This window comes from Oncorhynchus mykiss, chromosome 17, assembly GCF_013265735.2.
Source record: "Oncorhynchus mykiss isolate Arlee chromosome 17, USDA_OmykA_1.1, whole genome shotgun sequence".
Classification (NCBI taxonomy): domain Eukaryota; kingdom Metazoa; phylum Chordata; class Actinopteri; order Salmoniformes; family Salmonidae; genus Oncorhynchus; species Oncorhynchus mykiss.
The window spans coordinates 75982342-75994557 of record NC_048581.1 but is presented as its reverse complement, the minus strand read 5'-3'; the positions used below and the strand labels follow the sequence as shown (position 1 = coordinate 75994557).

Genomic DNA, 12216 nt, shown 5'->3' with positions numbered 1-12216 from the left:
CAACACAAAAATCTGATGAAAATGAATAAACATGGGAAAACGAATAGTTTTTTTTTCCACAGGCAACTATTATTAACCTAAATCCAATGACATAGTGACGTTTTTTGTTGATTTCATGTTGAATTCACGTTAGTTGACAACTCAACCAAATGTACGTGAACTGGGCACAGACATGAACTGACGTCTGTGCCCAGTGGGACATAATAGACATACTCTGATGAGCCATCATAGTTTTAGCTAATTAGACACATTTATATATTTGAAAACATCAACAAACGATGTGCACTTTAATGAGCCTATCTGTCAGATTTACTGCACTACACGGTGTTGACAAATTTAGCTTAATCTGCACTGAAAATCCAGAGTGGGAAATATGCATACAGGGATACATATCTGGTTTGCTTTAGTCTTAAACCTGGTGTCCCCAAATTCAATGGATTATTGGGTTATGGTGTTTTATTTAAGTAGCATGGTATCTGCACAAGATGTTGCTCAAATGTCAGGAAAGTTGCTTGAAAGGTTTAGAAATAAAATCTCACATTTCTGGTGAAACATTTTGGCTGAATGTGCAAATCTGTCTATCAGCAATTATAAAGAACATTCATAAATGAATCATCATCATACTCATCCAGCTCCAGGGCAGGCAGTAGGTTGTAAACATCTGGATTGACCTGTTTTTCAGGGGCTTGCTTTTCAACTCGTTAAACGTTTTGGATTCGTCCTGAAAATCTTTGTCGACCTCAATATCTGGAACAATTCCTGAGTCTGACGGGATTCTTTCCCCGTGAAACTTTCGCACGTATCGACAATGGCTAAAATACAAATATCCTAAACAAATTTGATGAACTGTCATTTGAAAACACGTTATTTTCCTCAGTCATGTACTCTGAACACTCTAGATGGCGCCAAATAAAATAAACAACTGATTGTTTTCTGTGACGTTCCTCAGTGGTGATGATTAGGCATATACAGAGAAATAAAAGCCAGCTAAAATAATGCAATTTATATATGTTACAAACTAAAGATATTCTACAATATTGTTATTTTTAATACCTAGAATACAATACCAAATTGTTTCTGGCATAAATTAAGATATTAGTCTACTGTGCCAATTAGTGTACATACAGACTGTGCATTAAATCCACTAGATGGTAGTGTAAATCAAGAGGAAGTCCAGGATTATCCACTCAAATCTGTTATCGCTGTACAAATATTGAACAAACTGATGTCATCAAAACCAGGATAAAAAACGTAGCTTGAAAATATGATAAAAAATCTATTAATGTTTTAGAATAGTCGTTAATGTTAAAATTGTATTTGAAAGTGTTTTCTAGAGTAAGAATGTTTGCACTTTTTTCAAATTAACACAAAAACGAACTCTTCCTATGTCACATGGTCTGGTCTAAAATATATATTTTTTCTAATATTGTATTTTGTTACACTTTCGTTAAGATCAACATTATGAAATATATGCAGGAAATGAACAGTGCTGTTATTTTTGTATTTCATTTTTATTTAACCTTTATTTAACTAGGCAAGTCAGTTAATTAAGAATACATTTTACAATGATATCCTACTAATATGCTAATATGCTAATATGGCTTTAGCTAAGAAAATGTGGAACAAGAGTTACAGAGAGACACACGGAAGAAAAACTGGAAATTCACAAACAAAAATCCCTCAAGCTTCCTCCACAGTATCCCCCAGTCACATAACACCTCATCTTTAAATGAGGGATGGGGGATAGGGGATGGGCGAACAAAACTGAAGGAGAGACTAATGGTGGATTATTTCACTGTGGCCTGGAAAATACTAAAATTGTCCTTTCATTCCAAAGAAATGAACAAGCAGAATGAGGGCTGGTGGCTGTATTAATACAATACCATTATACAGTCGACCTGTTTCGGCTGCTCTGCTCTATGAGATGGGATGTCTATAGCCCATATAGACACTAGCCCATATGGTTCCACACCCGCAATTCTTCTTGTGTCCTTTGTTTTATATTAAGGATGTAAACAAGTTCAAAACACAGAAAACAATGTGATTTGCAAAGTTAATGAGAGGTGATGTCTGAGCATCAAATATCATATTACCAGTTAACCAAGGTCAAGTCTAATGGCAGTGGCTGTCAGAGTTAATCTGGCCTGAGGCCTGTAATAGGAGACAGATACTTGGAGATGCATGGTGATGGGATGCACACTGACACACTGACAATGGCCCTACAAAGGAGATTGGCATAGTGTGAATCAGCTCCGGGTCTCTCCTGCCCCCATCACGTCCCAGGAGGTTATCCCTCCTCTCCATGTTAACATCTGCTCCATGAGGGTTACTGATGGAACATAATCCCCTCTATTTAATATTCATGGTGTTAATCTCCCCTAAAACAATGATCACTCCACTTTAGCGGTTGCTATCTCTGATAGTTATTTTGAGAAGAATAACTATCAAAATATGACTTACTGTACAAGTTATTCATCTATATTCAGTTTTCTATTTGTTTTGTTTTTCATCTCAAGGGACCTGTACATTTTTAGCTTATAAATAAATACTTGTACAGTGAGGCTTTTGGTTGTTCATACCTGCACAAATAGGTCTTATTCTTATTTATGTACAATATGAATTTAATAGAGGTTTTACTCTGTAGCCAATACCTTATTTCTCATCAATGACCAGACTGATTTTCTTTTTCTTTTGGAAAATTGGCTCCATCCTTATAAAAAGAAAACTGTTTTGCAATCTATATTTATTTTTTTGTGTCATGAATAGGACAGATATAGAAAGTGTCAAAGTGACAAGGCCTTCTGTGGTAATCGCCATGGGACCTGAGGCCAGGCTGAGATTTGGGGGTAGAGATGCTTAGTGCACACATGGCACTGGGTTAAGCCTAATCACTCGCAAGCAGAAATCCCCCAAAATGGGGGATGGGGGTGAGGCAGTCCCCTGGGTGACTAATTTAGGCTTTGAACTAAACATTTTGTCTCCGTACACACCAGTAGGTTGCCTAGACACAAATTATTATATTTTGTTTTAAATGGGTATGTAAGGGTGAGATTGAGAACAGGGCACCACCCACCTTTAGTTTGTCTGTTAACGCTTTGACCTGGTTGAGCTACCTTACAGTAAACCTAGTCATTTTTTCAATTCCTCCCATTTCCTAGTCCTGCAGTTTCTGGGGATTTCAGAGTTTTTCCATTGTTCAGTTTCCAGTGACTCCACAATGATCTGGCACTCCCTTCCTTTCCCGTACAACTTGTTCCACAATTCTGTCAGTTGAAAGATATGCATTTTGCACATTCACATAAATTCTACTGACCAAGTACTACTCAATCAATTTCTATTTTTAGTAGTGGGCCTGTTCATCATTTTAACAATGTTATAATTTTCATGATAACTCTAGTAGCTTCCTTTTTTGACTAATAGATTAATCATCATAAAAATTGAACTTTCTGCATACTTCGTCTAAAAAACGTATTACCCCATTGGTTAGACTATCACTGTGCTCAAGAGAGAACAGCAGCATTGTCACGCCCTGATTTTAGGTATCTTTGTTTTCTTTATTATTTTGGTTAGGTCAGGGTGTGACAAGGGGGGTATGTGTGTTTTTGTCTTGTCTGGGGTTTTTTGTATTCTATGGGGTTTTGGTATGTCTAGGTATATGTAGGTCTATGGTGGCCTGAATTGGTTACCAATCAGAGACAGCTTTTTTAAATTTTGTTTACTCCATGTGTAACTCTGTGTTGTCTGTTCACACTGCTATGCTTTATCTTGGCACGGTAGCAGTTGTAAAGGATAACTTGTTCTCAACTAGCCTACCTGGTTAAATAAAGGTGAAATTAAAAAATTAAAAAATAAATTGTTGTCTCTGATTGGGGATCCTATTTAGGTTGCCGTTTTCCATTTTGATTTTGTCGGTTATTGTCTATGTGTAGTTGCATGGCAGCACTAGTTGTTTATAGCGTCACGTTTGTTTAAGTGTTCTTTGTTAAATAAAATACGAACGTATTCCAATCACGCTGCGCCTTGGTCTCATCGTTACGACGAATGTGACAAGCATCCACAGAGCCATCCATGTTTGAAATCAGAGGTCTGGACTGGATTGATAGTAGTTATTACATTTCCCTGAAAGCAAAATACAAATGTCTGTGATCAATACAATTGAATGAAGTGCACCTGCAAATGTATTAGCATACAAATATTAGTGTTGGATAGGTTTTGTCCTTCACAAGAAAATACACATTCAGCTCTTTAGCATCAATACCTTGAGAGGTTGGCTCCCCAAGGTTGTTTTCATCAAGTGGGCTTGCTATTTCTCCGACAACTGAAGGATGAATGCAATGTTTGTTCCAACGTTAACTAATTTGAATGTCCAGCATGAATACATTTTACAGTTCTGTAAATATTTAAACCCCTCTAGCTATCCTACATTCAATTAAAACATTATTCAATCTTGAAATGAATAATGTGGTAATTGAGCAAGTTGAGGGCGTCTAAACTACTTGGAGGGGGGCTCCCGAGTGACGTAGGGGTCTAAGGCACTGTGGCTCAGTGCTAGAGGCATGACTACAGACCCTGGTTCAATTCCAGGCTGTATCACAACTGGCTGTGTTTGGGAGTCCCATAGGGCAGCGCACAATTGGCCCAGCATGGTCCAGGTTAGGGTTTGGCCTGGGTAGGCTGTCATCATAAATAAGAATTTGTTCTTAACTGACATGCCTAGTTAAAGGTTAAATAAATACAATAAAAAATATATAAAACTTTTGTAAACTATTATGTTCAAAACATATTAATACAACAGTAGCTAGGATGTGCAGAAGTCTGTCCATAATAAAGCGCTGCTCTTCGTTCTTAACAGCACTATCAAAAAGACAGGTCCTACACGCCCTAGTTTTGTCACACCTGGACTACTGTTCAGTCGTGTGGTCAGGTGCCACAAAGAGGAACAGGAAAATTGCAATTGGCTCAGAACAGGGCAGCACGGCTGGACCTTAGATTTACACAGAGAGCTAATATTAATCTCTCCTGGCTCAAAGCGGAGGAGAGATTGACTTCATCACTACTTCTATTTGTGAGAGGTCTTGACATGTTGAATGCATGAGCTGTCTGTTTGAACTACTGGCACATAGCTCGGACACCCATGCATACCCCACAAGACATGCCACCAGAGGTCTCTTCACAGTCCCCAGAACAGACTATGGGTGGCGCACAGTACTACATAGAGCCATGACTATGGAACTCTATTCCACATCAAGTAACTCATGCAAGCAGTACAATTAGATAGAAAAAAATTCAAAAAAATACACCTTATGGAACAGCGGAGACTGTGAAGCAACAGAAACATAGGCCCAGACACATGCATACAAACCCACAATAACATACTCACTATGCACACTTAGACATGGATTTTGTGTTGTAGATATGTGGTAGTAGAGTAGTGGCATGAGGGTACACACTTAATATGTTGTGAAATCTGTTGTAAATGTATTGTAATGTTAAAAAAAATTTATAACTGCCTTCATTTTGCTGGACCATAGGAAGAGTAGCTGCTGCCAATAATAAATATAAAATACAAATGTAGAGCTACGTTTGCAGAGCAGAGACTGACAGAGCTTTGTTTATATAGACTATAGTTCAGCAGGTCCCGCATCGCTTGTACGTGGACCGTGCATTTGTTCAGGTCATGCCAGCACTGGCACAGAATAAATAGTGGGAAATTCGTCTTCTCTGAATTGGCTGAAGGATACAGGGGAGGAGGCAGAGAGTGAATGGATGAGACTGTGCACGATAAGGATATGCGGACCTAGTAGACAGCTTCGCTTTCTGGCCCCAATGGATCACTAGCGAAAGAGCAGCGGTTAATTTTACGTTCTTTATTCGTTTTGGTGGGCTACAGCCGGAGAGAACGCCGGTGGAATAATTTGTTTTTATCGCTGCCGGTAAAAAACCTTCTGTTCATACAAAAAGTTCAATTGGACCATAACGGCGACAATAAAAAAAAAGGTAAGGAACTATACAGTTTCTTTTCAAACGAATCAATCATGCTTTTGATGGTAACTGAGGCTATGTTTATCAAAAGCAATACTGATTGGGCTGGCAACCATCTGTAATTGTGCCATGCTCATATCATATGATGTATGGTATAAGTTATATTTTCATCTGCATTGTAATATACACTATTGTTTTCTTCAACAATAAGTAAACCTATGTAAAAACAAGCTCGTAATTGTTTTGTTATCTCACTCTGTTCTCATCCTTTATCTTGTTGCATTGTGCATTACTTGGCACATGTTATGCACTTAAAACAATTTTAAACACTCTGGTAGCCAACAGCATGAATATGCCTACCTATTGTACCTAGACACTTATACAGTAATCAGTATTCCCTAGTTTATAGGTTGTATTTAGTTTTTGCCATTTCTTCATTGGAAGTAATGTTAATTTATTTGTTTATCTCAAGAAAGAGATAAGATGCAATTATTTCCATCACCTTCATTTACTTACTCCCACAGCTGCTCTCAGGTGATGACCGACTGAGGTATCAAACCAAAACAAGTGTACGCTTGTTTTCTAATAGACATGCTGCTGCTAACATGCACACAGGGTGTTGATTATGTCAATACCTCATCCAGAGGGACAATAAAGACATAACAGACAACACACAAACTTACACACACACACACACACACACACACACACACACACACTCACACACACACACACACACACACACACACACACACACACACACACACACACACACACACATACAGACACACACACACACACACACACACACACACACACACACACACACACACACACACACACACACACACACACACACACACACAGGCTGAGACACAAACAAACAGGTTTTAAAGTCACAGACTCACAACTTCTGCCTGAGTTTCCTGTTTCCTGGGAAAGACAAACAATGGGAGAAAGAATGTGATATCCTGTATGGGGTTTGTGTCACTCTGGACTCAAGTACCAAAATAGGCCCATAAGAGGAATTAGACTGTAATGAATTGTAGGCTACAGATAGGCTACTCAAAGTATTAACTTTATAGGACAGAAAAACCACACCTAACTGTGAACAAGATGGATTGGTAGCCTACAAAGTTTGATTAATAGACCTCAGTTTACCTCAGTAGCTCAGTTCACTCAGTTACCTCAGGTAGTTTAAATAGCTGTACATGCTGAGGACAGGCAGTGCTAATGTGCCTGTCCTGTCCCTGTCACTACACTGCATGGGTCTGGTTTGTAAAGGGGACAATATTAAATTAGAGGCTCATAAAATAAGTGTCACACACAGATACACACAGACACACACGCACACACACGCACGCGCACACACACTACATTAGAGTACAAAAGCAGGACAGCATTTTGTTTACTTCAGTCTGGGATGTTCAGTTGGTTTTAATGGGGTCAGTGCTTCCAATTCAATAAAGCTATTAACTGTCACCTAAGATTCCATTGCTGGTGCTCCAACCTGGTCTCAGAGCATTTTGTATTATTCTGTACTTAAAATCTAAAACACTCCCTTTATTATTTTATGTTACATTTCGTATGATATGTATTAATTTGTAGATGTCCATCGCCCAATTCGTATTATATGTTACGAATTTGCAAAACATATGATCTTTTACAAATTATAGCTAGGTGGCTAACGTTAGCTAGGCTAGGGGTTAGAGTTAGGGGTTAGGATTAAGGTTAAGTATAGGAGTTAGGTTAAAGGGTTAAAGTTAGGGGAAGGGTTAGCTAAAAGGGTTAAGGTTGGGGTTAGGGTTAGGGTAAAGGTTAGCTAACATGCTAAGTAGTTTGAAAGTAGCTCAAAAGTAGTAAGTAGTTGAACAGTTGCTAATTAGCTAAAATTGCAGTGATGAGATTCGAACTCGCAACCTTTGCGTTGATAGAAATTTGCGTTATACACCCACCTATCCACCCCGTCCAACCACCTACTTTAGTTTTTCTTTAAGTAACCATCTGTCTTCTGTAACCATACCAAACATAACATATCATAATAGTGGTTAGAGCGTTGGGCCAGTAACCCAAAGCTTGCTTGATCGAATCCCCGAGCTGACAAGGTAAAAATCTGTCATCTGCCCCCAGCAAGGCAGTTAACCCACTGTTCCCCGGGCGCTGAAGACGTGGTTGTTGATTAAGGCAGGCCCTGCACCTCTCGGATTCAGAGGGGTTGGGTTAAATGCGGAAGACACATTTCAGTTGAATGCATTCAGTTGTACAACTGACAAGGTATCCCCCTTTCCCTAATTTTAGTGTCTGAATGTACGTTTACTATGTTACGTCTAGTCTATGAGACCAGGCTGGGTGCTCAGCCAGCACAGATAAGAGTTATTTGCTAATCAGAATACATTAATTCACGGAGCCATTCAAACAAACCAGCCTTTCAGAGAGTAAACAGTAGAAACCTTTTCTGTCTATACATAACTTAACCTACAAAGGCGACACATGCAGAAACCTGGGTCTGAGAATAGGGTTATTATCATTTCCCACCTCTAGACCCAGCCTTTCTTTTGTCTTGAGATTTGGTTATCAGCATTTTCTGTTTTTCACACACATATCATTTGAACGTTTTTCATGCACATAGAGCAGGAGGATTGGTAGTTATTAGATTCTGTGCTCATGCAGGTGTCATCTGACAGAGTGAGCAGGTCCTGTTGAACAGGTTTTCCACCCAAGTCATTCCTCTAGTCTACAGGATATACTCTAAACCCCTTACTGCGTACAGATTTCCACAAAAAGACAAAATAGGAAAGAAAAGGAATGATGCAATAAATTGATGGCATCTCTCTCTTTGCAAAATTCTGTACTTTGGTAGAGTTTGAAATAGTTTGTCTGTGCTTCAGTATGCTTACTTTTATGAATAGACCTAATAGTGTGGCTACTCAACTTGATTATGGTGGGTTCTAATGTAAGTTTATGCCCCAAAGCAGTGCTAATCAATTCCACGGTAACAAAGTAATGCGGAGACTCCGATTTTTCACTTTAAAATGCATGTCAAACAGAAACCAATGATTGCAAAGTTAAACAAACCATGCAACTCTATGCACAAGGATGCCTTTTAACAATTTCCACACGGTACTCTACCCTGAATCTTAGTCACTGTTGCCCTATGTACAGTACATAGTCATTGAACACTGGCCACTTTAATCATGTTTATATACTGTTTTACCCACTTCATATGTACAGTGTCTTCAGAAAGTACTCATACCTCTTGACTTATTCCACATTTTGTTGTGTTAATGCCTGAATTCAAAATGGATTGAATAAAAACATTATCACCCATCTACACACAGATTTATTGAAAATGAAATACATACAGTGCCTTGCGAAAGTATTCGGCCCCCTTGAACTTTGCGACCTTTTGCCACATTTCAGGCTTCAAACATAAAGATATAAAACTGTATTTTTTTGTGAAGAATCAACAACAAGTGGGACACAATCATGAAGTGGAACGACATTTATTGGATATTTCAAACTTTTTTAACAAATCAAAAACTGAAAAATTGGGCGTGCAAAATTATTCAGCCCCTTTACTTTCAGTGCAGCAAACTCTCTCCAGAAGTTCAGTGAGGATCTCTGAATGATCCAATGTTGACCTAAATGACTAATGATGATAAATACCATCCACCTGTGTGTAATCAAGTCTCCGTATAAATGCACCTGCACTGTGATAGTCTCAGAGGTCCGTTAAAAGCGCAGAGAGCATCATGAAGAACAAGGAACACACCAGGCAGGTCCGAGATACTGTTGTGAAGAAGTTTAAAGCCGGATTTGGATACAAAAAGATTTCCCAAGCTTTAAACATCCCAAGGAGCACTGTGCAAGCGATAATATTGAAATGGAAGGAGTATCAGACCACTGCAAATCTACCAAGACCTGGCCGTCCCTCTAAACTTTCAGCTCATACAAGGAGAAGACTGATCAGAGATGCAGCCAAGAGGCCCATGATCACTCTGGATGAACTGCAGAGATCTACAGCTGAGGTGGGAGACTCTGTCCATAGGACAACAATCAGTCGTATATTGCACAAATCTGGCCTTTATGGAAGAGTGGCAAGAAGAAAGCCATTTCTTAAAGATATCCATAAAAAGTGTTGTTTAAAGTTTGCCACAAGCCACCTAGGAGACACACCAAACATGTGGAAGAAGGTGCTATGGTCAGATGAAACCAAAATTGAACTTTTTGGCAACAATGTAAAACGTTATGTTTGGCGTAAAAGCAACACAGCTGAACACACCATCCCCACTGTCAAACATGGTGGTGGCAGCATCATGGTTTGGGCCTGCTTTTCTTCAGCAGGGACAGGGAAGATGGTTAAAATTGATGGGAAGATGGATGGAGCCAAATACAGGACCATTCTGGAAGAAAACCTGATGGAGTCTGCAAAAGACCTGAGACTGGGACGGAGATTTGTCTTCCAACAAGACAATGATCCAAAACATAAAGCAAAATCTACAATACAATGGTTCATATCCAGGTGTTAGAATGGCCAAGTCAAAGTCCAGACCTGAATCCAATCGAGAATCTGTGGAAAGAACTGAAAACTGCTGTTCACAAATGCTCTCCATCCAACCTCACTGAGCTCGAGCTGTTTTGCAAGGAGGAATGGGAAAACATTTCAGTCTCTCAATGTGCAAAACTGATAGAGACATACCCCAAGTGACTTACAGCTGTAATCGCAGCAAAAGGTGGCGCTACAAAGTATTAACTTAAGGGGGCTGAATAATTTTGCACGCCCAATTTTTCAGTTTTTGATTTGTTAAAAAAGTTTGAAATATCCAATAAATGTCGTTCCACTTCATAATTGTGTCCCACTTGTTGTTGATTCTTCACAAAAAATACAGTTTTATATCTTTATGTTTGAAGCCTGAAATGTGGCAAAAGGTCGCAAAGTTCAAGGGGGCCGAATACTTTCGCAAGGCACTGTAAATATCTAATTTACATGTAGAAGCACCTTTGGCAGTGATTACAGCTGTGAATGTTTCTGGGTAAGTCTATAAGAGCAAAATGTTGCACCTGGGTTGTGCAACATTTGCCCATTCTTTTCAAAATTCTTCAACTGTCAAATGGATTGTTGTTCGTTGCTAGACAACAATTTTCAGGTCGTGCCATATATTTTCAAGTTGATTTAAGTCAAAACTGTAACGCTCAGGAACGTTCACTGTCTTCTTGGTAAGCAGTGTAGATTTGTGGTTGTGTTTTATATTTTTGTCCTGTTGAAAGGTGAGTTCATCTCCCAGTGTCTGTTGGAAAACAGAATGAACCAGGTTTTTTGCTTGTACTTGGCTACATTCTATTTCTTTTTTTATTGTGAAAAATACCCCAGTCCTTAAAAATTACAAGCATACCCATAACATGCTTGAACATATGGTGAGTGGTACTCAGTAATGTGTTGTATTGGATTTGCCCCAAATGTACACTGTATTCAGGACAAAAAGTTAATTGTTTTGCCAAATGTTTTGCTGTATTATTTGTCTTGTTGCAAACAAGATGCATGTTTTGTAATATTTGTATTCTGGGCAGGTTTCTTTCTTTTCACTCTGGCAATTAGGTTAGTATTGTGGAGTAGCTACAATGTTATTGATCCATCCTCAGTTCTCTCCTGTCACAGCCATTGAACTCTGTAACTGTTTTAAAGTCACCATTGGCCTCATGGTGAAATCCCTGAGTGGTTTCCTTCTTCTCCAACAACTGAGTTAGGAGGGACGCCTGTATCTTTGTTGTGATTGGGTGTATTAATACAACATCCAAAGTGTAATTAATGACTTCACCATGCTTAAAGGGATATTCAATGTCTGACTTTTTCTAGCAGTAGGTGCCCTTCTTGGCGAGGCATACTAAAACCTCCCAGATATGCATCTGTTGGTCACAGATACCTAGTGTGACCATCACTTACCTCATGCAGTGAGACATCGCTCATTCACATAGAGTTGATCAGGCTGTTGATTGTGGCCTGTGGAATGTTGTCCCACTCCTTTTGGCAGGAACTGGAACACGCTGTCGTACACGCCAATCCAGAGCATCCCAAACATGCTCAATGGGTGACATGTCTGGTGTGTATGCAGGCCATGGAAGAACTGGGACATTTTCAGATTCCAGGAATTCTGTACAGATCCTTGTGACATGGGGCCGTGCATTATCATGCTGAAATATGAGGTGATGGCGGTGGATGAATGGCACGATAATGGG

The 12216-nt window shown here is 39.2% G+C and overlaps 1 protein-coding gene across 1 annotated transcript in view; it reads left to right on the top strand.

The window, feature by feature from the left end:
• The first annotated feature begins 5692 nt into the window (after window positions 1-5692).
• frmd4ba (FERM domain containing 4Ba) overlaps window positions 5693-12216 on the top strand; it is a 79244-nt gene continuing 72720 nt past the window's right edge. The window contains exon 1 of the mRNA XM_036950683.1: window positions 5693-5997. The gene's annotated coding sequence lies outside the window, so the exon portion shown is untranslated. The remainder of the gene's footprint in view (window positions 5998-12216) is intronic.